This window comes from Alligator sinensis, unplaced genomic scaffold (assembly GCF_000455745.1).
Source record: "Alligator sinensis unplaced genomic scaffold, ASM45574v1 scaffold60_1, whole genome shotgun sequence".
Taxonomy (NCBI): Eukaryota; Metazoa; Chordata; order Crocodylia; family Alligatoridae; genus Alligator; species Alligator sinensis.
This window is the reverse complement of record NW_005841858.1, coordinates 3602796-3630404: the sequence shown is the minus strand read 5'-3', so window position 1 is coordinate 3630404 and position 27609 is coordinate 3602796. Positions and strand designations below refer to the sequence as shown.

At 40.9% G+C, this 27609-nt stretch overlaps 1 protein-coding gene across 1 annotated transcript in view; it reads right to left on the bottom strand.

The window, feature by feature from the left end:
- The window catches only part of RSRC1 (arginine and serine rich coiled-coil 1), a 329106-nt gene that overhangs the window by 272074 nt on the left and 29423 nt on the right, over positions 1-27609 (bottom strand). The gene's annotated exons all lie outside the window — the stretch shown is intronic.

Sequence of the window (27609 nt, the reverse complement as noted above, 5' to 3'; positions counted from 1 at the left end):
AAGGCTTTTTAAAATGGCGTTTATTGTTTGAATGGGAACTGTTTTGCTGCATGCTAAAGTGATTTAAATCCTTATAGCTCTGCTTTGAAAAAATCATAAATGGTGAAAGAAAACATGTGGAAAACTGTAAAACTAGAAAGAATTTGCGACAAAAAACAGATACGCATACCATAACCAAAAGGAAACTACACTTAATTAAATGTACACTACATCTGGAATATCAGGCTAATAAAACGTGAAACTATTAATTTTCATTGTTCTAAAGGAAATGAGGTCAGTGATGTTTAGTATTTCCCCAATTACACTGCATTAAAGCACTGGGCCATATTTATCTCCGTGGTACAATCTAATCTTCCCAAAACATTACAATCTGAAAACTGTCACTAAGATATACTTTAAGAAATTGAATGATTTTAAAAGAAAAGGAAGAAAGAAAGAGAGAGAGAGAGAGAAAAGGCTCAGACAATAAAATGAGCAATGTTTTAGTGAAGGTAAGTGTTAGGTACAAATGACTTTTCTTGCAAACAACAGCTATCACCCAACTGAAAGGTTTTAAGATGGCAAATTATTTATGCCACTTTTCAAAATAATGTCTTAGCTGATAACAATCCCTGTTAGCTTCTTACAAGCTCAAAAACAACAACAATCACATTAGTCTAATATTTATGTAGACATGAACAGTCACTATAGGAAAAAACAAGGCGATTAAAACAGACACAGTATAGCAAAGTTACATTACCAATAATATTCATCTTGGAAATAAACCCCGATTATAACTGTATTGAGAGCATTTCGCATTGCTTTTACAGTATATCAATAGAAGTATTTTTTCACTGAATTATTACAAGTGAGTAAACACTTTACAGGACAAGTTCTTTTGGAATCTATTAGTTTGGAGTACTTCAAACCACAATTGATCACAGTGCAGAAGTTTGTGTTTGTATCTTATGATTTATTAGTGCAAACGTTCATTCCTTTACAACACTGAATGACAAGGTGAATACAAGTTTATAATCTAAAAATGCATGAGAGTGAGAAGTGGAAAGCAAGTTCTGCGTTTTTCAGTAAAATGAAATAAAAATTAGACTATACATAGTTAGAATCTGAGACAGAAGGCACATTTCAAGAATTTAAATAGAGAGCTGGAATATGGCTGTACAGGGGTAAAGGAAGTTGTTTCAAGCCCAAGGCTTATGCACAGTAGAAGGAACAGGGAGCAAACAAAGAGGGGATAATAGGAATTGTAAAGTTGGAATCCTTGGTGGAACAGAGTGAGATGAAATAACAAATAAGAGCAAAAATGTAAATCACTGAGTGTTGTGTAGACCTGGGAAAATAAAGGATACAAATTCTGATTCAGCAAATAATTAGCCTCAACCTTACCATTTCAATATTGAGCAATCTCTTGATTATAAATGGTATAACTGCACAATTAAAAGTTTCCAGGGAAAGATTTCAATACTTAGAGGGAGACTATTAGAGGTGAAACATGATTTTGAAAATTGTGAAAAATTCTTAGTGAACAGGGCCAGACTACAGCAGGATAGCAGAGCATGTACAAAGATACTACATTCAGTTATATATTTATTCAGTTGTAATCCTTTTGCAAAAATTCTAGTTATCCAGACTCAAATCTTACAGTCTACCTGCTCTTCCTTTTGAAGGAGTTCAAACCACACCCATTTTTGCTACAATGCCTTCAGTATCTATAAAAGATCTCTTAAAGAAGTTGAGATTAGGCTCCACTTCCAACAATACACTAATGATACATCTCCTGGTGAGCATGTGCAGACAATATGATCTTAAGAGGTGTCAAAAAAACCTGCAAGAGATCAACATCTGGATGAAAAGCTTTGGGCTCAAGTTAAACCAAGAATTACATAAAGCTGACCTGGCCTTAGGTTTTGGCAGTTGCTCTTTACTGGGGTGCTGATCTCTTGCAGGGTCAGGACTGCATTCCCTAAATCTGGAATGGCTGGGCACAATCCTAACCAAATTCAGACCACCTGCCAAAGATTTTCACAAAATAGCTGATAATAGGAAACAGAAGGAGTGAAAAAGGCCAGAAAGCAACATTTTTGGATTCAGAAAAATTAAGTTACAAGTAGCCATAGGTAAATTAAATTAAGTAAATTTAATTACAGAAATTTGCACTCAAAGACTATCGTGATAGAAACTCCAGAAACAGGTAAGTCCTCATGGACAAAAAAATATATATATAAAATATGAAATATAATTAAGTGGTCTGTTTTAGTCAGACTTGAGATGCCTCCTGTCATCCACATTCAAAAGTACATTACTTAGTGGATGAGCAGCAAGTCAGCTGCTGAAAAGGTAATGATCAGCAGTCTGCCTCAGTTCCCATTACAGAATGCAGACATACCTACAAGAAAAAGTGTTAAGCTGAAATAAAAAAGGGGGAAAAAACCCTATTTGTGTTAAGTCCCCATAATATTCACAACTCCCTACTTTTATCAATCAAGCCACACAAAACCAAAACCTTTCTCCCAAGTATTGGGGTTTAATTTGTCGTTGTTTGATCAGATTTTATTTGTTTTAACGATAACTAACAAGAGCAAACTAAAACTGGCTGCACAAACGGGTGTCAAATGCAACTTTGCTTTCCTTGTCAGGGTGGACAGCAATGAGAGGATTAGGGATTTGCTCCATTTGCAAAGCATGACTTCCCATGTGGAAGGGGTAGTTCAGCTGACTTTGCAGTACTCTTCTCTATTCTGCATGTAGGACTATGGGGAAAGGAAAATGGTAGTGCTGGTTAGTGCACCTAATTCTAATCTCCATGGCTAGGGACAGAAATTGCACATAAACCAGTTTAAGTGATCAGAAGCTGGCTTAGACCTGTAACAGTACATAAGTTCAGTGCACATAAACTAGTTTAAAAAAAGACTGAAACTGGTTTAAGAGAAACCTGGTTGAATGTAGTATCAGACTTAACTGATTTAGGTCAAACTGGTTTATGAAACTTCAGTCCCAGACCCCTTCCTGGTTCAAGCAGTAAGCAGTCCCCCAGCATCCCATCATGCTCTGCAGCCCTGGATTGGGCTGTGCTGTATGCTCCAGAGAGCAGGGCTAGCCCTGCCCGTGCCCCTCTGTTCCCTAGCTGGTGCAGTGAAGGCTGGCTCACTAGCCCCTCCAGGCAAACCCTGGTTGTGGTTTGGGGCCAGGAAGGGGGTTTAAACTCACCTTCCCCCCTCTCCTCCCTCCCCGAGTACAGAGCTGCCCTGCCTTGCTGGCTTACTTAGTGCTGACTGCGACTGAGGACTAAAAATCCCAGAGGCACCTGGAAGCAGGAAGAGGAAGTAATGAGCAACCCTGGAGAGTCCTGCTGCTGCAATTGTGTACTGCAAATCCCAGAGACCTCAGGGGCAGCAGAAAGAGGAAGCGAACACAGAGCCCATGCTGGCTACATGCCAGAGAGCTGTGCTCTAGCATCCCCTGGCTTGTGACTTGAGCTACTGCAGGCATGTGGCTGCATTTCCTGAATCAAAAGCGACTGTCTGATCATTTGCTTATTGGTTCAATCTTCGCATCTTAGACTAACCTGCAAAGACTGAATTAATTCATCCTCAGGCTTTGTCTATCTGCACTTAGCCCAGACCAACACAGTTTGCAAGGAATGGCTGGAACTGCATGTTCTTGCTCATAGGGACACGCCCATAGAGTAATGGGGGCAAAACGTTTTGACAGGCATGCCACAAATTAGCCCTTCCCTCTCCCTAAGTGCCACTCCAATCCCCTTCCTCTGTTTGATATGCTGCTTTGCTTTCTGCTCCCTGCCCTCTGCTCCCTGCCTGATTTGCTGCCCTGCTTTGTTTCCTGCTCTATTCACCATTGTGCTGCCTGTTCCCTCTCCAATATGCTGCATGCCATATAAAGAAGCTGCCCGTGCCACTTGTGAGTATAAGGAATGCCCATCTGAAGAGCTATTAAAAAAATAGTAAATTATAAATGTTTCCAATACCAAACAGAATGATTCACAGTGACTTTATAGTGCCCTCCCCCCCAGCTTACAAAGAGCTTACTTCTCCTACATGCAACCAGTCAAAAGAAGTCAAAATACTTTTGCCTCATCTTCATTTGGGGGCAAGAGGAAGGAGTATGAACTCCTTAATGCACCCTGCTAACTTGGACAAAGACTACAAACTGCCTTCTGTTCACTAAGATTTTGCTCAGTTACCAAACTCAAATCAAGAGCACACCTTTTTTCTCTGGTTAAGAGACAACATCTTTCAAACATACCATTTACAGGAAACCCTCGCTATTCGTGAACTGTGGATTTGCAGATTCAAATATTTGCGGAGGAGGGCAGAGCCGGGAGGCGGGCGGAGAGCAAACCCCGGGAACTTGGAGGCTGGTGGCGGCATCTTCTCCCCTGGTGGCAGCCACAGCAGTGCTCAGGAGGAAGGGGTTGGTCCCCAGGCGCTGCAAGGGAACCCTGGGGACAGGGAAGGTAGCAGCGGCGGCATCTTCTCTACCACCACCACTGGAGGCAGCCACAGCAGTGCTTGGAGCAGCCACAGCAGTGCTCGGGGGGAAGGAGTCGGTCCCCAGGCGCTGAGGAGCCCCGCGAACAATGTGGGGGAAAACAAGGAGCGGCTGTGGGGTCTGACGGGGAGCCCTGTCAGTATTCGTGGATTTCACCATTCATGGGGATCTCCAGAACATATTCCCCACAAATGGCGAGAGTCTCCTGTACCTTTCTTTTTTTAAGGGGCCATTTCAAAAACATCCCTCATACACAAGTGATGATACAGTCTTACAGAGATTTGTCTATCTCCCAAGGCTGAAGCAGTGACAAGAGCTGACTCTCTACTACAAAATGGCTTGAGCAGTAAGGACTTCTTCCCTTCCAAACCCAGTTGTGGATGAACATCCCAGTATTAGGTCTGGCCACCTGCACAGCAGGGAGGCCAGATGGGCTTTATGAAGTTGCTACTTCTGTTATTTGTCTGCCTATACCAGAGGTAGGCAATTATTTGGACTGGAGGGCCACTTAGAGAGTTCTGGTGAACTGTTGCAGGGCAGAGGGGAGGGGTGCTGACCCAGCCCAGCCCAGCAGGGGGAAGTGGGTTGTATGTTGCCCACCCCGACTTGTACCCACAGAAAGACCATCTTGATCTATTGATATTCTTCAGCAATGCAAAGGGATAAAAGCCTTTAAGACAAAATCCTAATTTTTTTATGAATAGAAGATCATGCCATGCTTTCTATTAGTGAGTACATTTATCAGTCCACACACACAATTCACAGCTGGAATTTATTATTATAAGCAAATGCACAGCTTGCTTTTAGAGTTATCAATAAATAAACTAATATGTTCATGCTATCACAGCATGCATGCATTAGTAATAAAGCATCTGTTTTTACAAAAAAATTAATCTGTATGTAGCATAAAAAAAGAAAACATAGATGGCAGGATTCATGAAGTTAAGATTTTCCAGATGGGACTATTGTCAGTCTTTTTTTTTTTTTTTTTGCTGTAACATTAACAGCAATTCCAATTATTATTGTGTTAAAAAGTAAAAAAAAGGTTAGCCCAAGGAATACCAGCTACAATTTTACAATCTATTTGATAAATTTGCCATAATTTACTTTTCTATTTTTTCAAATTGCTTAAATGTATTTTGCATTTAGTAGTCTTATTAACAATATTAAAAGGATTATATATAAATTACAATATGCTAACAGATAACATTCATTATAAAATCAGAGATGAGAATAATCTTTTGAGATTTTTTTTTTTTTTAATTTCAACATGTGCTGTTGTATACAAACTATTATAATTTGCTGTGGGATGTAAATTATATTCTGCTGCATCTTTAAACCAACCTTGGAAAACTTGTGTGACATCTTGCCAGTGTGTCTGGTGGGCTGCCATTACGCTGAGTCTGCCTCCCTTGGCAGCCCCAGTCAAGTCAAGGATCTAAGGCTCTCTGCCATGGAATAAAGGGTCTGGAAATAGGGCTGCTGAGGCTCCAGACATCTTTGGGAACCTCATCAATTAGTTGAGGCAACCCTAGTTATTTGGAATTAAGGACACCAGACTAGCCCTACCGGGGGTAGTAATGGAAGCCCAATGAATTGTGATTGAGAGGTGGAAATATTAAGCAATGGGCTACCAAGCCTTTAGGGGGCTAAGGGGAAAAGACACAGGATTTATAAGCAGACTTAGGGGACAGAGAACTGATTGGAGCACCGGCCATACAAAGGGCAGAAGGGACTAGGCACCCTGTGCATAGCGCAGGTATAGACAGCTTGGCCAGCTAGACCCATAGACTGCCAAGAAAGGATGGGGATATACTCTCTTTAACTTATTTGGGACAACTAACCAGGCCTAAGCCCGACTAATTAACTGGTTTGTTGATAGTGCCATCCTACCACCAGAGGGCCAGCAGCCTGGCTATATCATAAGACCTGGTTGGCATAAGGACAGGGTGTAAGGGTAGGCAGAGCCCTAGGAACCAAATGTCTGAGATGCTTGTGAGGGCAAGTGTAAACAATCAAGGATCCTTCCCTCTTACTAGAAAAAGCAAGAAGTGACACATGAGATAGAGGGCATACCTTGCTAACATGAGTAAAAGGAAGCCAAGCTGTCTAGCCCCAAGAGCTAGTGCTCAACAGACAGAAGCGCCAGATGATGGCAGCAGAGCTGAGTTGGGCACAGCCATCTACAGTCTAATAAAACATATCATACACAAAAATCCTTGCCTCATATAATCAAATGTTTCCATTTTTTAGAACAAAGTGTTGGGATTCCCCTTCTATGGGAATTTCAGCATTCCAAGGTTTCATTACAGTATGAAATTAGCTCTTTTTAAATGTCAATTTCCTGCAGAATGAAAATTCTGGGTTTTGACAAGCATGGCTTAAAACCATTTAATCAACTAAAAAGACTACAGTTAGCCATTCTGAAGTGTAACATCTTGTAATTGTATAAGACATAAAAAGACATAAAAAAGATTCTATCATTGGAAGGCAGCGTGCTTAAAAAGTTTAACAGGAGTATTTTGAGGTGTGCAGTGAGTCGAGGACTGAGACTATATACCAATTTTTCTCTCTTGTGATGCCTACAAAGAAAAATTTAATTAGCATGTTTTGCGATTGCTAAATTTCCACATGCGAGAATACTCTCACCAAATGTCAACAGGATCTTTCCTATATGCCTCAAGTTAAGCAAGTGCTTAAGTCCCTTGGTGAACTGGATACCAAATCGGGCTTTGGAAATAATACCATAATTTGGATGAGTGAAAAGTTCAGTGCTATTGCCAAAATTACTGTTTACACAGCACTTAAGCTGTGTAAACCTTGCTGCATTCAAAATGAGAAAAGATAGAAATAAAATTTAAAGTGCTTAGATTTTATAAAATACAGCACATTTTGAAACCCTTCACCCTTCTTCACTGCTCTAGGTTGGTGAACTATATGGAAAAAAAATTAAAAAGTTTGTGTTCCTAAATGAGTCATTGTAAAATTCTGCTATAATGAATACAGACATGCTTTTATTACAGAAATAGAAGTTTGTTTTGCAGCAAATCACAGTATGATTTTGGAAACTCAACTATTCTGAAAGACACTGGAGTCATTTGAGTATATTACTCTGTGATATATGTTGGGAAAAGCACTTAAAAAGATGTCGTATTTAATCTTTTTTTCATTAAGTATCCTATATATCAATAAAATATACTTGAATTTAAGTACAAAAAAGTTAGTCATGTAATATCACTTTGTCCTTTGATCTTTTTTCCCCCCCCAAAGTACAGATGTATAAATTACATGATAACTGAAACTAATATTTTCCTTGATGAATACTGAACAAATCATTTGCTGCAGCCTGAAGAATAGCTAGCTAGCTTTTACAATGGATAAGCTTGTCAAGTGGATGGTATCACCTATAACCTTGTTATGTTTTTCCCAAACCCCAACTCTAATGTGTAATTAAAAAATTTCCAAAAAAAAAATTGAAAACTTAGTATTCCAAGGGGAAAACATTTTCAAGACTGAATCTATAAGTGTTATATAAAAAGTGTTTAAATTAAATAGTGCAAAGGGGGAAAAAAATCAAATACTCAACATAATCTAAACTCCTTTTTAAAGTGAGAAATTAATCATCAGAATTACATACACCACAATTATTGCAGATCAATTGATGGTACTGCAGTTCAATGTTCTCTCTGTAAGTTGGCAATAGTGACCAACTATATGGGTAGCATAAGAGTAATACTGTAGCTGTAATGGCTGAGAAATTATGCAAGAGGCAAGGATTTCTAAGGGCAATATCTTTTATTGCACCAACTGCATAGTTGGTATAGAGTTAGACAAGCTTTTGAATGCAAGACATTTTCAAAAGCTTGTCTAATTCTATCCTGACTATACAGTTGTTACAGTAAAAGATATCACCCTAAGAAATCCTTGCCTCATCTTTATTGGAGCAGATACCCCTTGGTCTGAAGGCAGTCCAAACAATCTGGGGCCTTGACACATACTTTATGACAGCTTTCCTCAGAGTTTGAAAGATCTTGATTCATTGTACGAACTGATCTCTAGTGCTCTCACCATGCTAGCTTGCAGGCTAGAGTTGAGCAACAATCTCTCTCAGCAACCCCTAGAGTTGCTATCACTACTCAGAAATAGCCCTGTTTCAGCCTGGACTTTACATTATGACAGCTGGCTTAGTATTTTTTCTGCTAGCATATTCTATAGGCAAAGCAAGACTGATTTTGTACTATATAACTGCTGGCTAATAGGCTTATTGAAGGGCCAAAAGAACTAGAGTTAGGACTAGATGATGTATTTCAATGTACAATATGGCTTTGCTATAAAAGGACAGGTGGTTGGATAAAGTATGCGATTTCCCAGGTTATATTTGGTTGATCTTTATAGGAAAAGTAGTAAGTTAAGAATACTGGCTCATTCTAGATAATTATGCCCTTTTTCTTCCTCTTTGTGATCGTCTCAGGAAGTAGTCAGGACATTACAGCAAGGGTAGAGCCTACTTATGTAGATGAGAGCTGACAAAATGGGCTACTATTAGGGATGGAGAAGGGATGGAGGGTTAAGAGAGGCAGCTGTGAGAAAGGAAACTGAAGAAAAATAGTGAGTTTTAAACTGCTTCTCACAAAGTATAAAGCTGTACTAAGTAGTCCTTTCAGCCATTCTGAACTCATTTTCTAATGTTAAGTGGGGACCTGTTTCACATTCCAACTATAAGACTTATAAAGAGAGCGAGTTAAAAATTAGTTACTGAGCAACAAACTCCCTGACTGACTGAAAGGAGAGCTAGTTGGGGGGGAGGGTTCTCAGTTCTATATAAAGCCAGGGAAGATGAGTAATGCTCAGTATAGCACCCACTTTGACCTGGGCAGTCATGCAACCTTCAACAAGGCCATGATAAAGAGGAAGGTCATATGGATCTAAAAGAATGTTGTCTCTTGATTTTTTTTCCCTTAAGTTTCTTTTTCTGCTTAAAAATATTGTCTGTTCTTTCTGGGTTTGACTGGAAGACATGAAGATCTCAGATGTATACTCAGGGCCCTCACAAATTAAATGAAGGAAAACATGTTTGGATATTTAACTTCCTTCAGACCTAAGTCCCCATTAGACTTGGGAGGATGCTAACAAAGTTTAGGACAGCCTAGCTAAAAAATTATTTCCCTCATAATACTGGTCTTGTGAAGTCATCTCTTTACTGCCTGGTTTTGTTTGAGTGGCTGGTTTTTATGGGGAAAAAGTATCTGAATTTTATATAGCGACACAGCTGGCTGATGATGAGCGTTCTGGAAAGCAAAAATGTTCAAGCTACGTGGTCATGCTTTTCTGTTGTGGTTCCTAACATACAAAGTTTCAACATTATGTAATGCAACAATAAACACCTTTACTATAACAGGTATGGAAAGGAACTACTTACTATATATTATATGCTGTCTTGCATATTTATACATATACTTACAATTTGTAGTAATGGCCAGCAAAGTATGAAGTAGGTGATGGTTAAAGAATAAGGGAAAGATATCTGCATTTGCGACTGGACAAGGAAGGAGGAAGCCAACAATTCTCTTATAGGTGGATGAAAGCCTGCCACAGAAAGCAGTATTAACCACTGGCATTTACTAATTGAGAAATAGGGACACAAGGTAATTAAATCAGAAGAAAACACCTTGGATAGACATGGATAATCCTCCTCGTAACATTAAGACCGCCCAAAACATGCAAGTGACACTACTAAGATGAGCAGTAATTGCACTTCTACAAGTTACTGGATCTAGGTAAAAGCATCTCATCTCCATTACATAGAAAAGCCATATTTTTCCAGACTCTTTACCCCATCATGGCAGAAACATTCAGTTCCCCCAGTTATGCCGACATGCTGGAGTCCCACTGCATAAATCATCTATGTAAAATATCAGGCCTTCCCTTAAGAGCTATGATATGAAATACAGCTATCAACCAGTGCCTGCATAGAGATCAGCAACTGGTTTCAAATGATTACATAACGTCAAACCTACAAATTCCTTTGTGGACCCAACAGCTATTCATATGGGAACTACTATACAAATACAGGAATACAAAAAGAGAGGAAACTGCAGCCAGGTCAGGTCTGCCACACAAGCAGTACAAAAAATGGTTTTGAACAATGTAAAACCAAGGAAAAGAGAGGTTTCAGTTAATATGTAGGGCTCTCTATTGCTGCAGCCATAACACAGTGCCAGTCAGAAACTCTTTACCTAGACTTTGCCAACCATAAATCCCATCATCATGAGAACCCATGGTAGATTAGATACAGCAGCGTATTAATTTTGTTCTTCATAGTAGTCAGATAATATCAGGGAGACTTTAACCATCTACAAATTAATTTCATAGTTTAACTGCCAGAAAGCTATCAAATCACACCAAAGCTATAAAATTACACTTATAACTGCCTTTTCTAAAAAACCAGAATGAGAATTGGGTTTATTTAGTATCAGTACTGATCTGATCAGTTGTGAATCTTCCACATTCCTCTGAAATTACTACTAAAAGCAAAAACTTTATGGTCTAAGACTCCCAAGAAACTTACTGTGCGTGTATCACAGCATCTTGGGGCTTGGATAGTTTACATGACTGGGAACCAACCTTCGTGCCAGACATGCCACAAATTAAGCCCCAAGCACCGCTCCAATCCCTTTCTTCTGCCCAAACTGCTGCTCTGCATTCTGCTCTTCACCGTGCCTTCTGCTCCCTGACATGTGCTCCATAACCAATCTGATGCTCTGCTTTCTGCTCCCTACCTTATCTGGTGCTTTTCTTCCTGCCCCTATCTGCTGCATGCTACACAGAGGCTGCTCATGGCACAGATTGGCCACCACTAGTTTAAAGTGTGCAGCAAATCAATATATATGTTATTTGGTCCTAACTCTAGTTCTCTTGGCCAGTGATTATATAATACAAAATGAGTGGTAAGACAGTACATTTTTGAAGCACTACATATTGTGTAAAAAACAGCTCACAAGTAGAATACAATAAAAAGACCAAAGCTAATAGTAAAGGTAATCAAAAGTATTTTAGACAAGCGTCCCCAGCGGTGTATAGTCTGCAGCGAAATTACATATGATGGTGTACAGTAACCACAATCCAAAGTTGTACCAGCAGGCCAAACAAAGCAAAGCCTAGAACAATGGAAACCAAGCCTTCTGGCAAGCAAGCCTCTGATCCCTTTCCCTTACCTGATCTTCTGCTCAGCTTTCTGCTCCTTGATGATGCTGTTGCTTTGCTTTCTGCCTCCTGCCCTGTACTCCCTGCCTGCTCAGTGCATGGGAGAGAGCAATCTGTTGCTGTGCTGTTTGTTCCCTCTCAAACCTACTGTGTGCCCCAAACAGAGCCTGCCTGTGCCACTTGTGGTACCCAAGCTGCAGGTTGGCCACCCCAGCATAGAAAATGGATATCATTGACCAGAGAGGCTTCACCCAGGAAGCAAACCGACTCGGAAGTCCTTCCAGCAAAGCTCTAATGCAGTGCTACTCAACTATGTCATCCAGTGGGGCAGAGGGGCAGTGCCCAGTCCCTTCACAGGCCAGATCCAGCCAGTGGATGCAAACCAGCACCAATGGCAGGTGCAGTGGGGTCCCATCAGACCTCACAGAGAGGTGTGGGGAGCAGGTTGGCCCCAATCCTGCTGCATGGGGGAAGAAATCTTTGCCACCCTCAACCCAGCCCTGCAAAAAAGGGAGGGGGCTTGGCTCAGTCCCAAACTAGCTGCACAGTTGGAGGGGATGTGGCCTCACCCCAACCTGGCTAGGAAGGAGGAATGGGGGTATGGCTTGGACCCACTGTGAGAGGGGGGCATGAGCCAACCCAAACCAGCTGTGCAGAGGGAGGGGGCATGGCCCAGCTCCCACCCGGCCATGTAGGGGGACAGCCATGGCCTGGCTCCACCCTGCCTTGTGTGGGGCTTGGGATTTTGGCAACATGGAAGGGTGGCAGTACTGTCCCTGCCCCTCTCTGCCACCAAATTTCCAAACCCCTGAGGAGACCTGTGGGCCAGATTCCAAGGCTCTGTGCACCTCATTTGGCCCACAGGCCTGAGTTTCAGCACCCTGTTGTAATGAAAATTGTGGAATTAAAAAAGTTGTCATGGCAGAAAGTATTTTTGCTGCTTTCTGCAGCATTGAATTCTACTCTCCTGAACCTGGAGCTTTATAACATAAAGCTAATTTTGGACCCAACTCAGAATGAAAGCAAAATTCAACACAGCCACTACCAGATAGCATATAAGAAATCCAACAAAACAGGCTCCCCACCCCAAAAAGTTACTTAATCAACTTCAATTTTTACAACTGATATAATATGAAAGCAGATTTGTATGATTTCAACTGTAACATTGCATAACCAGTGTAACCAATAAAAGCAAAATTGTACTCATTAGCAAGAGTTACAATTTTGACTATTACCAGAATTTCTCTAGTTCTTTAATGCCCAAATTAATTATGTTAAAAGTAGTCAAACTAGTCTTTAAATATAATCAATGTTAATATGATGGAAATAACATTTTTAAACATAATTCTAAGCATTTCTGAAGAGCAGAGTAATAATGAGTTATGTATCTTTATCATACTTTGTCTGGTGCACATTATAGAGCAGATGATAAAATGCATTATAATCTGAACCCCATCTATGCCCAAGATGTGCAGTCAGTTAGAATCTACAGCAAAGTTCTCTTTCTTCAACACTTCTAACAGTTTTGGCCTAATCCAAAGCACAACCATGCATATTAAGAAAAGACAGAATATTTAATAGGGGTGTAAGAAACCAGCAGTATTCAATTCGGTGTCGGCCCGATTTGAGGGACAGTGATTTGATTCACTGATTCGGATCATTGTCCCAATTCGATTTGGCTGAATCTGAAGATTCGATTCCGATTCAGGGAATCAGTGATTTGGCCATAGACACAGCTTTATATGTTTTTTCTACATACCTCGAGGTACCAGGCACGGCTTGTGAAGGCTGAGATGGTGGGGCGGATGGAACATCTCACAGGAACGCGGCTCGGCAGCGGACCCAGAAGTGGACAAGAAGTACTTTCAGTCCACTTTCAGGTCCGCCGCTGAGCACCTGGGGGACCCTCCCCTCCCCCCCCCCACACCACCCCAGCTCAGCAACTGACTGCGGGGGTACCCTACGTGCCCCCCCAGACCCAGGAGTCACCAGTAGCTGAGCTGGAGGGCGGGATACCTCTCACGCTCCACAGCAGACCTGGAAGTGGACCAGAAGTACTTAGAAAAAAACACTTAGTATGTAGAAAGTACTTAGTATGTAGGGGGGAAACAAAACAAAACAAAACATATAAGAGCTGTGTCTATGGCCGAATCGTCGAATCTCTTCAATTCGATAATTGGAGGCTTCTGATTCGATTCAGAGAGCTTAATGGGTCTCCTGATTCAATTCGGATTCAGAGATTCGGCTGCCAAACTGGGCCAAATCTGCTCCAAATCAATTCAGTGACCGAAGCTTTGCACAGCCCTAGTATTTAATAGCTGCAAAATTAATTGTTATTATAGTTTAATATTGAATAATCTGTAGCCTTAAAGTATAGATAAAACATTTTTCTTCTTTTGTTCCTGTGCAACTTTAACACACACACTGCCTTGACTTGACACAATTCCCTTCTGAAACTTAAAACCGAATGGTATTTTGGAAGTACATAATAATTCATACATTTTTTTTTTCTAAAAATCTTTTTGATAAATCTAATGAGCATCATAATTTCCATAATTTATTGGTTGAATGTCATGAAATTTGTTCAGATGAGTATTAAAAGCAAAGAGTACCTGTTGCATAGCAAGTTAGTTTAGGTATTATGAACATTTTTCCTGTTGGGGAAAAACAGCATCAAAATTATGTATCTCAAACTCCAGAAAAATGTAAGAAATCCACAAATTTTCTTAAGGACACGTTGTTACCAGCTCAAGCCACTTGCATTAAAAAAACTCCCCAGTTACAAGGACCTCAAACTTCATAGAATTCATCATTTGAATCAGTCTGATTGGTATTTAAAACCTATAGTCCCTAAATAAATATTTTAAAATTAAAATTTTATTTTCAGTCAAGCTAATATTTTAACTATATTCCGCATTCATGATTTTTAACCTTTTTTAACATTAAATACATTTATTAGATCCACATTTTTCATAACATAAATGGTAAAGCTGACCTTTATTTTATTAGCCTACAATTTGCTTCACCACTGTTTTCTTAAGCTATATGAATGGCTTATGTACCTTGACAACATCCCACAGATGGTTATGATTATGTTTAACAGGACAACGCACTCATTGAAAACTTTCACAGACGCTTACTTAATGGGATGTCACATTAAATCTGATATGCTAAGATAAAATAACTATATACCAATTATATTATAGCAAAAGAAATGATTTGTTTCTGACATTCAAACATTTCCACATTAATACTTAAGAAGAACTACTGTACTAATATATTTATGTAAGAATGATATTTTAAACAAGTGTAGATGTTACACAGAGTTCCTCTGTCAGGAGATGTCCTTGACTATATATAGCTGTCAACATCTTGGATATAGATGCCCTTAACTACAAAACTCTGGAAAACGTCAGAATTCGATTCGACTACTTCTTGCTTCCTCTCTTAATGCTTAATGACTAATTCCTTAGAGATATCCTTAAAAGCCCTAAAATGTTGTCCTTGGGTAGAAACTTTCACTCAGCAATCAATCGGGAGCAAATTAGATGATTGTGTTGAAATGTACTGCACTGTTTAAGCTAACAAATGAATGAAGAAAGGTAGTATATCGGAACATATGCCACTACACTGAAGTTGCTAAAAGGGTCTGTTGGAAGAATATTTGGTTTCCAGTGAAGCTAATATGGTATAAGAAGGGACAGCGATGAAAGAATACCAAGTCATATGGAAATCCAAATATAGTGACAGACACAATTATTTTACTAATTGCTAATGAATACAGTCAAGTGGCTTCAAAAAGAAAAACTTTGCTTAGACTACTTCAGGTTTTGACCTCTGCATGAGCAAATGCATTTCAAACTGAAGCCCACCAAAATTGATTAACGGCGCCAGCCAAGGCCAGCATGTAGTTGAAGCTTTCTTCCATCTATCACATGGCCCCAAGGATAGTTAAATGAACCTTAAAATGGCTACAAACAGCTCAATGACTACACAGAGTCCTGCCAATTAGAAATAATTAGGCAGTCATTTTGGTGGTAAGTCTTTTTAAGTGCATACATAATGATGCAATGATGCTTATTAGCGATCTCATATGAGCTATGCTCAAACAGCCTGAAATAATTATGCAACTATCACAAAGCCTTGCACATCTCTGTACTTCACCTTAATGCATTTAAAAATCCACTTCATTACCTCCAGTAATTAATCCTCCATTAATTGCAGGAAAAGCCTAGTTTACCATGCTTCGTTTCTAATTATCTTATAAATAGTTATGGTTCTAATTAATGTGTTCATTAAGCTGAATATCCTTCTCAAAGCCATGCTCAGAGCAAAGGTTCCGCTTTTGAGAGAAAAAGCCTAACTAGCCATAAGGTGAGGCCATTTTGGTTGTATTTGCTTTTATTTTAGTATATTCAACCTCCTAATTGGCATTTAAAATCTAATTTGGAAGAACTTCAAGAAACCTATATAGGAGGAAAATAGGAAAAGGATTTTTTTTAACTCATTCTCCAATCATGAAGCTTAAAGCTTTAATAGGAAAACTTTTAGTGCATCTTTTTGATGAACACTGGTAACAGATTTTCAGTACACTGCCCTAAATTAATTTACAATTTTGTTAAATTTTAACTTAGCCCTAGACCTTTTGGTATAATGGATGTAAAACTCAAAAAAAAAAAAAGATATTTAACCATAAAAGCACTGGCTGAGTAGAATATTATCTATACCATGCACACATTATACAATTCTGTTACATAGAGCTACAGAAATTACATTATTCAAGTTGGGACTGAACTAACCCATTTAAGCCAAAAGCAGTCAGTCCATTCGCTTTAAAAGCAGTTGAGACACATCTGATACATTTTATGTTTTGTCCCAGTTCAACTGAAGATGTATTTTTAAACAACATTTATGGGTGAAAAGAAAAAAAAAAAATCTTTGTAACTGAACCAAAAATATTTTTGAAGGAAACGCAATTCGTTGTAACAAAGAATTTCTAAATGGTACTCTACAGCAGTATATCCAAAATGTACTAAATATAATAAGTAGTCAAATGTTCATACTTCAGTCATGTACTCATGCCACTTAAATTTAAACTATAATTCACTTTTTACTGAAATTTGTAATTAAAGTGTCTCCCTCCAGTTTCATTATGCATATCGAACAAAGGTAACCATTTTTCAACCAAGTAACATCTTTCATATAAATAAAACGTTTAGCATTTGGCTCAGGTAATTATTCTGACTAATTTATTTTACTATTAAAACATAAAAGCTAATAGTAAAGGTATTCCTCCTCATATGATGAATGTTATCGAACACTTTTTTTTTCCTTCCCCGTTTCTTCCCCTCATTGGAGTCGATGGAAGTTTAACCACCACTTTCACTGGATCTAGGATTTTAGTGTGTATGGTACTTCTGTATTAGGATTAGACTGTGTTCCAATTTGCACAACCATGCAGACAGTATGAGGGGAATGAAGTAATCTTTATTGCCTTTACTATGTGCGCATAGGTACTTAGCCATCTGAGTCTGGAATCAGACAGAAGGCAAGTGTCACTTGCCTCCACTTTCTGCCTACCTTTACTAGTAATCATAATCACATCTCACAGTGTTAGAAGAGAAAGAACATCCACTATGCCCACGTTCCTCTGAACACTGGTGAAAGCTGCATCAGCAAATTTACAATGCTCTACATCTAAGACAGTCATGTGATCCTTTTGGCCGTATAATCTATTAACCTACATCTAGCATAATAGATTATTTTCCCAAGAGCAGCAGAAAGCCTTGAAGGTAGATTATGGCTCTCCATTTCACCCTCTCAAGCTATTCTAGAAGCAGATCATCCCCCAAAATACAGCACTGTCAACATCACAGTGGATCCAGATACTTTATGGGATATAAAGGTGGTTTAAAATGAAGTCAAAATATCACATACTGATTTACTTCTTTATGCTAAACACTCCTATCACATTTTTAGAGGAGTGGCATCAAAGCTCAGAGGCTTTGCACTCTCACCTTTTTCCCTTAATCTGATGCTGGAAACAGTGGTGATCTAATTTTTGTCTTTAAGATGCAATCATTTTAAGATCCTCCACAGACCTACACCAAAACCCTCCAAGTGTGGAGAGCCAACGTATCTAATGATTTAAAAACTGACCAAGCTCAGATTAAAAAAAAAGAAGAGGCAATCTCTATGGCTGCTTGCAAACGTTAAAAAAAAAATAAAAAAAAAATGGCACTTTAAAACTGCGCTCATGCACCAAGCCCAGTACATGTGCAGAAGAGGCAGCACATTAGTTGGACCTGGTTCGCCCAACATCTGTATAGATCGAGCACTTTAGTGAGGCTTTTTTGCTGCTTTTGTCTAATAGCTGATTCATTAAGTCAGCTATTAGATAAAAGCACCAAAAAGCCCCGCTGAAGCGCCTGATCTATACAGACGCTGCAGAGCCAGGTCGGAGTACCACTCTGCTTCTTCCTGTAAAGCAAGGTTTTTTTGGTTTTGGTTTTTTTAAATGTGTGCAAGCAGCCTATTTCTTATAAATAAACATCAAATGGGTTATTTCCTTTTTGAATTATGGTTCTGATCCAGACCCTTTAGTAAGACAAACACTTGGGGCTAAACACAGAAACTAGGCCTATTGAACTATCTATTTACAGAATTTCCAACATGTATGTATCTTTTTTCCATGGCAGTCTCTCAGAAATACTGACCAGTTTTGTTCCAACCCTAGTCCAAGAGATCTGACAAGCTTCATAGCATCCATAAATGGTATGACTGGATTAAATATGCCACAATAGATTATGTGTGTAAATGATTATAAAAAACTGAGGAGCATGTTGGATCAACATCTCTGCCTTTTTAGTCCTTCACTTGGCCTTTTAGAAACCTCAAGGGACAGTTAAAGGCATATTAAATGACAATATAATATTGCAGTGTGAAACCATACTATATTACTGTCTTTTCTTTTGTTATGAAAGCCAAGATCTTTGACTACCAATCTGACAATAGCTTTGCTACCCTATTAGCCATATTTTGTGAAAAAGCCTTTCTTGACATCATACTATGAATATAAATTCAGTGCTATAAGCTAGATATTGAGATCTTGTTTTCCTACTACAATTTCTTTTTCCAATTAGTATAAAGCTACACTTTGAAGGACTGTTTCCTCATTTAAAAGATAACAATATATGAAAACAGATGCTTTCTTACTTTACCTTTACTTGTAAATTTACAGGCTTTATTTTAAAAAATTGTTAGGCACTTCATGATTTAAAATGGCATTCATTGTTTATAACCCACTGAAATCAATTTCCATTTCCCACCCAATCACATCACACAGTGACTATATTCAGGTACAGTCTTTTACATATGGTCTTTTCATCATAGCTTCATTCTTGGCACAAATTTTCTTTGAAAAAAAAAAAAAAAAAAAAAAGTTAGAAGATAAACAGATTTTTTTTTCTTCTTATATTTGAAAAATTTGAACATACCATTCTTTAGCCTGACATTAATGCATAGAGAGAAAAAGAGGGAGACAGAGAGAGAAATATTTGTAACAAAAATATCTAAAACACCTTTGAATTTAAAATGACGCCCCCACCCCCCACAATATTAAGAGAAAATTATAAATTCGATATTGCTTTCCATGTATAGAATCAAATTATTTAAGAGCCTTCTTAGGATTCATCCCCCACACAAAAACACATGTGCTACTGTGGTAGATAAAACAAAGGTAGGGTGGCAAGCAGCAAGGAAAGCAGCGGCAAGGGGCAAGTGGTGAGGAGATAAGCACCTAGATCCCTGCCCCTTGAACCCCTCTCCCACTCCTTTCCCCACTTGACCATCCTATCATACCCCACTTTAACCTATACCACAGATCTGGCTTTGTCTCCTGCCCAAGGAAATAAGCACGTGGTGACTCCAGCTCCCACCCTGGCTAGAAAGAAGTGGCAGAGGCAACCCTAGCCCCAGCCCCAGCCAAACCCCAACCCATGCTACTAGCTACTCCCAGACCCTTGCCATTACCCAATTCTTGACCTGTGCTCCCCCCACTCCCAGGCCCACACCACCAGCTCCAGATTCACTGCAGCTGCTGCTGACTCCAGGCAGCAGCCCCAAGCCCCAGCCCCAGTCCAGGGCATGCATCAGGTCTGGCTCCAGCCTCAGGTCAAATCAAGAACCACAGCAGCCACCTATCCCCAACCAGTACTTAAATGCAAGATGAGCCCCCCCTGGTTGAAGATATGGGATAGAGGGGAAACTTTTGTTGGATTTAAATAAGTGCAATAACAAAATTAAACCTAGAAGATAGTACTGTATAGAAGAAGTTGATCTTATCAATCCAACAGGGGAAAAGAAAGACGTTTTAAATCAAAGTTTACATAAACTCTTTTATCTGGTATATGCAACCAAACATGATGAAAAATTAAGTAATTAAATAGCTAATATGACAGACATGAGAAAAACCCCCAAATAACAGCACTTTACCGAAAGAGGAAGTGAGGCAGTTTGACCCAGCTCCCCAGCATCTGTATTCAATCAGCTTTAGACTAAAGTGCCAAAAAGCCCCACTAAAGCATGCAATCTATACAGACTTTGGGCAAATCAGGTCAAACTAACGCAATGCCTCTCCATGCAGAGGCACACCAAGCTGCAAGTAAAGTGCTGTTTTGGTTTTTGGGGGGTTTTTTTTCACGTCTGTAAGCAGCCTATCTGTATCTTCCCTTTTAAAGAGGGACCTGGAACTGGCTACCAACCATGCAATGTAAGAAGTGAGAATCTTAAATTTCATACCTTTTAATTCTTCACTTTAGCTCCAAGCATTTGAAGTGTTTTTCAAGCAAGAATATAAAACTTTTACTCCAGGCGAACTCACAGACTTGCAAGTTGCTATAGTATATATAGTGACAGCAAATAAATTTTTAAATTGGCCCTGCATTTCTTAAAACATAATTGAATTTATCCATGAACAGGTAAAAATATATACCAATCATTCTTCACATTACACAGACTGGAATATTAAATATTTTCATGCCATGTGAATTGCAAAAGGGATATCTACCCGTCTTTAAATATCTTCTGTTGTGTATTATTCAACATAATTTGTTAAAATAAATCAAAATGCTTAAAACAACAAGACTACATTATTTATAATTAAGGTAAAAATGTCTTGGCTGTATTAAACTAAATTACACACAGTAGCATTGATGCGAATCAACTCTCCTTGTGTCCACACAAGCTAAGTTCCACTTCAGCACTTGTGAAAAAAGAGAAAGGAAAAGAATACAGTGTACTATATTATAATTGTCCTCCTGCACAAAGAGGGAGATACTGGTGGCTGTCCTTAATAAACAATATGCTAGACACAACAGGCTTAGGTAAAGGCTGAAGGGCAAATTAGGCCCCCTCTACATGTGCAGGTAAAGGCACAATTTGATCTAATGTGAGATTCACATAATCATGCCTCACGTGTATGATAGGAGACACAAATGTGGGATCGTGTGTGGCCAGATGCAGGTTTCCATGGCTAGAAGCCCCCTTTGCTGAGGGGGCTCCCAGCCACAGGGGCCATGAGCAGCCAAGGTCAAGAGCCCTGCAACTGATGGAGCTCCTGGTCCCAGCTGTGTGAGGCACAACCAGGGCCAAGAGCCCCATCGGTTTCAGGGCTCTCAGTTCCTGCTGCACGAGGCACTGAGGGGACCAAGAGCCACATGTGAGCTGGGGGTTTCATGCACCCCTGAGCCATGGGGATCACAGCAGCTGCAATCCCCAGGGCTCGGGGGTTTCACACTAGGCAAGATGCACCCCTGCAGCTGGGAGCCCTGTCAAATGACCAGACTCCCGGTCACAGGGGAGACCCTGCTACATAAGCAAATTAAAGTTCAATTATAACCAGCTATAAAGTTAGTACACATTTTAGAGGTCTAACCTTATAGCTGATTGGAGCTTTTTATTATGTGACAGCTACTTTGTACATGTAGCTGTTCTTAACTGGTTAATTGCGCAGTTACCTTAATTGTGCAATATCTGTAACGTGTAGAGGGAGCCTTACAGAAAGAGAGAAAAAATATCTCCCATCCCCAATTGCAAAAGTTGTTTTTTAGCAAGTCAAAGTGCTACCAAGCAGAATACTTCCTCACCCTCCCTTATCCAGACATTAACTTACATCTAAATCCATATTTTAGTAAAAGGTAAACCAAATAAACACTAGGTGATTGTCCAGGACAAGAGGCACAATTTTTTGATCTGAGATTAAAATGTGTTTGCATAAAAATTCTACCCAAGCTTTGCATTTAAGACTTTCTGGAGAAAGAGCAAAAGGTAGTACAGCCAGACTGGGAGCTGCTCTACCCACAATGTATGGCAGAAGGGAGTTGCATTGCTACTTGGAACAGACTAAGCAAAGGAAAGAATGGAGAAGACAAGATGCACACCACCAGAGGGCAGAATTAGCCACCAATTCAGTTCATAGACTATAGCACCAGTCCAGCTGTGTGCTACGTGAGGTGGCTTGTAGGTTTGTGAGCCCATATGGAGTTACTATTCTTGAGGCAGAAGATATGAAAACAAGATATTAGCAAGGATATGAAAACACAAGACAAGTTGCGCATGGGAGTATGGGTGGGAAAGAAGAGATTTTGCAAGCAACTTATGATGCAGAAAAGCTTGACAGTGAAGCATGGGAGCACCAATGGCTGTCCATTTAACCAAAATAATAGTACCACATAAGCCTCTCAAAGAAATAATGTAGTCAGGCACATACTCTGCTTCATCAGCAAGTCAAGGAGGCAGCAGCAGGAGAATCTTTCAAATGGAAGTTTATGCTCATGCTTGGCCCCGGCACAGTTGCATCCTTCCGTCATATACGTTAATTATCAAACCCATTTCTCCCTCTCATGCATTCAAGTCTTACTAAGGATTACTCTGTCTGCCTCAATTTCCCAGCTCAGCCAAAAGGGCCATAGAGCTCCCCGTCTCCTCCAAAACTCAGGCCACACACTTGTCTCTTTAGCTATGTATAGAGCACAGCTTGAACACCAAGAAGAATAGATGGCACAACTAAAAATGGAAGCAGTTGAACAGCATCATTAAGTAATCTTGGGAAACTTTGGTCAGGTTCTCTTAAAGAGAACTCTTTGCGTATTTATTTTTATACTTTAAGTGACCTGTGTCCAAGATGTACTTAAAATGGCACATGTAAACACAAAGTCTGGAATTTGTCTAGCTCGGGGATCGGTAACCTAGGGCTTTCAAGCCAGATGCAGGATGCCAAGTGATTGTACTCAGCTCATGAAGCCAGGATGTTGGCCAAGCAGTGGGGGAAAAAAAAAAGTGGCAACTGCTGGCAGATCAAAAACAGTGGCCTACCTTCAGACCTAGTTCCACTAATTCAGCCCACCTCCCCTAAAAGGGAAGCAAAATTTGAGAAACAAAACATGGTATTTTAAACTGAAACATGCCTTTAAAAAATTGTTTCAACTAAAAAAAAAAATTGTAAACATTTTATTTTAAAACATTGAAATAAAAATTCAGCTGCACCAATTCACAGACTAGGTTCAAATCATTTGCATGAAAGATAATATCTAATCTAGATTTGGGATTCATGCCAAAACCAACACTGTTTATTGTTAATCTACCAATACCTCTATTATATTCATATTATCTAATATTATAAAAACCTAAATCTGCCTGGCTGTAACACTTGATTCACGCTCTGATTGGCTGTCTCGGCAGCCATTCAGAGTGCCCTACAAAGACAGGAACAGACAGTGGAGCGCCGCCGTGACAGTGGGGACTGAGGGGCCAGAGGGGAAGAGCACGAGGCCCCTCCCCTGCTCCTTGGAGCACTGCCATAACGGAGAGGATGGAGTAGGGAGGGCGAGGCCAGCAGCACTAGCCTCACCCCACTGGGTCTTCTCCTTGGAGCTAGGGCCCGGTGCCCCCCACCCCAACAACAGCTGGCAGGGAGGGGAGGTGACAAGGAACAGGGGAGGGAGGGGAGCAGGAAGGGGAGGGAAGGTTACTGGTGGCTGCGTCCCGCTGCAACCGTGACTACCGCCATGGTCACTGGGGCCTGGCCCAAAGCAGCAGAGGGGAGGCAGGGAGTGGCCCTGGCCCCAACCCCAGCCCGAAGTGGTGGGGGGAAGGGGGAACAGCCCAGTCCCCAGGCTGAAGCGGTGTGGGGGGAGGTTGGTAGGAGCCCAGGCCCCAGCCCTGGCCCAAAGCAGCAGGGCAAGGGTGGGGAGGAGGGAGCAGAGAACAGCCCCAGTCCCAACCTGAAGCAGTGGGGGTGTAGGAGGAAGGTGGGGAGTGGCCCCGGCCCCAGCCCAAAGCAGTGGGGGGGAAGAGAGGAAAACAGCCCAGGCCCCAGCCCCTGCCTGACAGGGGGGGGGGGGGGGCAGGGGGAAAGGGAAAAAACCCCCCCCCCCCCCCCCCCCCGGCCGGGGGGGGGGGGGGGGAGGGAAGGGACACAGGCTTCTGTCCCCACCCCAACCCCCGTCAATCTTGATGGGCAATTTGCTACTTATTAATATTACTACAACTGGGGCCAGAGCCCCCATCCAGGATCTAAGCCAACATTAAGTAAGAATCAACCAAAGGATATAAGACAAACAACTAGAAAAAATGAGGAAAGAAAAAAAATTTTAAATGACTTTATAAAACTGATCCTAAAACAGAATCCAGTATATTAATAATATTCAATTATAAGCATAAACTCCACTTTTTTAAAATCGAAGTTTGAGCTGGCATATGATATAATGCATTTGTGGGCATCTCACTCTGGGCAAATGGACATCTGCATAACAGATTCATTTATCTTGTTATAGGCTCTACAGAAGGTACTGCTTATGTATCTTTAAAGCATCTCTTTTACCTTGACATGTATAGCTGCCTTCAGAACTAGTACCTGTACAAAGAAAACCACACCTACATTTATTGCCAAATCTACAACTGTAATGGAACTCAGGATACAATAATGGAGGTCTCAAATTACTAAGCCTTTTAGGACAGCCTAGTTCATTTTATTTTATTTCTCCAATAGCATTTTCTAAACAACACACTGAAATATTATATAAAAGTTTTGCAAACAAAACAAACAAACAAACAAACAAACATCACATTAAAAAAAATAGAGATGCTTAAAACTCATTCATTATATATAGCACCTGCAGTGCTGATAAAAACTAAAAAAGATCATCAGAAACATTACTTCATAGTATGCAGCACTAAAAAAACAGCACTTACACTTTAAGCTTTTTTTTTTATATACCAGTGAAAGGCATCAAAGTAGCTGTCACTAGCAGCTATCTGGGCTTATTGATAACTTAAGAGCCCTTGGCTTTGCCTTATGAAGTTTAATTTCCCAAAGTGGTCAATTAGATCTTGATAATATCCATATTGCTGGGTTATTGCTTAAGGATATAATGTATGCTTTTGCTTCACCCCTTTATTTTTCCACTGCATCCAAACAGACAAACTTCTGTATTATTATTATTTCCTTTTAGAGACTGTAATGACAATAGCCAAAAAGTCATTAAAGGAAAAAAAAATATTGGTGATGTAAGCCCTAATTCAATCACCAGATCCAAGAGAAATTGTAGAAGTTATTCATTTATAAATACAACAAAAAGAAAATAAGTTTGACCTTTCCAAACAGAAAAAATTAAGGCTGCATGAACAAGTTCAATCTCATGAATTTAACTGACTTTCTCTCTGCCCCATATTCATTATTCAAAGTGTAGTGTAATTCAAGTCCTACAATATTTCACTTAAATATATGTTCTCAAGTGCCAAACCAAGCTTTGTAATCAAGACTCCAACCCCCAACTCCCAAAAGAAGAAAGAGGGGGAAAAAGGACAATATTTACTCAGGTCCCTTATAATTATGTGGCTCCATATAGCTAACTATATGTGACTGTTAAATTGTGTGGCAAGCAAAGTTGAAAAAAAATATATGAATCAGCAGATCAAATTTTTAAAACATAGTGGGTGTATCCACACATACACGTGTGCAGGCACGTGCGCTTGCAGCAGCTCAAATAGAAGCGGTGCAAATTTGAGCCAGGGCTTTTTGCCTCAGCGCACGTGACTGGACATGCACTTTGTTGTGGGGAAAATTGTGCCACTTGGGGCAAAATAAGCCTGCCTGGCTGCTCCCCCTATAGCCAGGGGGAACTACAGCCTGTAGTATAAAAAGCTGTCCTGTGCTGGCCCCAGCAGTACAAAAAGCTGTCCCGGCAAGTAGCTCAGGGGCACTCACTCTCAGGAGCTTCTGGGGCCCACGCAATTTGTACCTGGGGACACTACCCTTTGTGCCAGCTGGACTGCTGAAGCAGCCCTGAGAGTTCCCTCCACCCTCTACCCACTGCAACAGTCTGGCAGTAGGGGCTGCTGCCTGGCTGTGACCTGCTGCCACCTGTGGAAGCATGTGGCCCCAAGGCTGCACATCTGCCAGACCAAGATAGGGACTGCACAGCCATTAGAGGTATCTGCCCCTCTGGGCCAGCTGCCAGCGGGCTGTGGCTGCAGAGTTGGCATTTGTGCATCACTACTGCCATGTGTGCCCCTGTCTGGCCATCTGGGCACCTATTGATGTTCTCAGTGTGGTGGCCTGCTTTGAACTGTCAAAGCATGTCCTCCTGGTCCCACATGGCCAGGAGGTCAGCCACCACCAGCTGGGTCCCGGGTGCTAGCTCTGAGCAGGCTCCTCTACCTGGGTACTGCCATTTGCCTCACTAGCAGGAATTCTGGTGTTCCCTATTTAAAAACTTTAAAATCCTGGATAAAAAAAATTCCAAAGTCACTCTCTAAAATACCCAGAAATTCATGTTCTTCAACAATTACAACAAAAGAGCACCCGTTCTCTCTCTCTCTAGTACTCGGCCTTGGTGAGGCTGCAGCTGGAGTACTGCATCCAATTCTGGGCTCCACAATTTAGGAAGGACATGGAGAAGCTTGAAAGAGTCCAGTGGAGAGCCATGTGCATGATCAGAGGGCAAGAGAACAGGTCTTAAGAAGAGAAGCTGCGAGCTATGGGACTCTTCATCCTGGAGAAGCGCAGGCTCAAGGGTGACTTGGTGGCAGCCTATAAGTACATCGGGGTATGCATCAGGATCTGGGGGAATGCCTGTTCACCAGAGCACGCCAAGGGATGACAAGGTCCAACGGTCACAAACTCCTGTAAGACCGCTTTAGGCTGGACATACGGAAAAACTTTTGTACTGTCCAAGCCCCCAAGGCCTAGAACAGACCCCCACCCAGAGGTGGTGCAAGCACCTACTCTGGACACTTTCAAGAAACATTTGGACACTTACCTTCCTGGGATCCTTTGACCCTAGCTGACTTCCTCCCCTTGGGCAGGGGGCTGGACCTAATGATCTTCAAGGTCCCTTCCAGCCCTAAAGTCTATGAAATCTATGATATAGCTACAATGTTAAAGCAATTTGGAAGCCTGCCAGGGTCTCTATCATCATAATAAAAATGAATTCTAAATACCTGTACGTTTTGCGGTTTTCTTATCATAGAGCAGTTAGAGCTCCCCCTGACTCCTTCACTCACCAGGATGTGGGGACAGCTGCCCTTGAAGACACAGCTCCTGCCAACAGGTCTCACCCTATCTGACAGCTGGGCATGCAGAGTGTGTGCTGGGGGATGTGGGGTTTGCAGGAAGAGGGTGGGAAGGAGGGCAGGGGGATGTGGGTGGGTCATGGGGTCACTGGAGGGGGCTGCTCAGGAGAGGTGGGTCTCTTGCCCCCTGCAGGGTGCAGCCCCTCCACACAGCTCAAGGACTGCCCTCCAACAGGGCCCACAGCCCCCCCAACAGGGGGCATGTACCCTCCACCTGCTCCCCCAGCCCCTCCAATGCCCAGCCCAGCCCCAGCATCCTGGCATTTA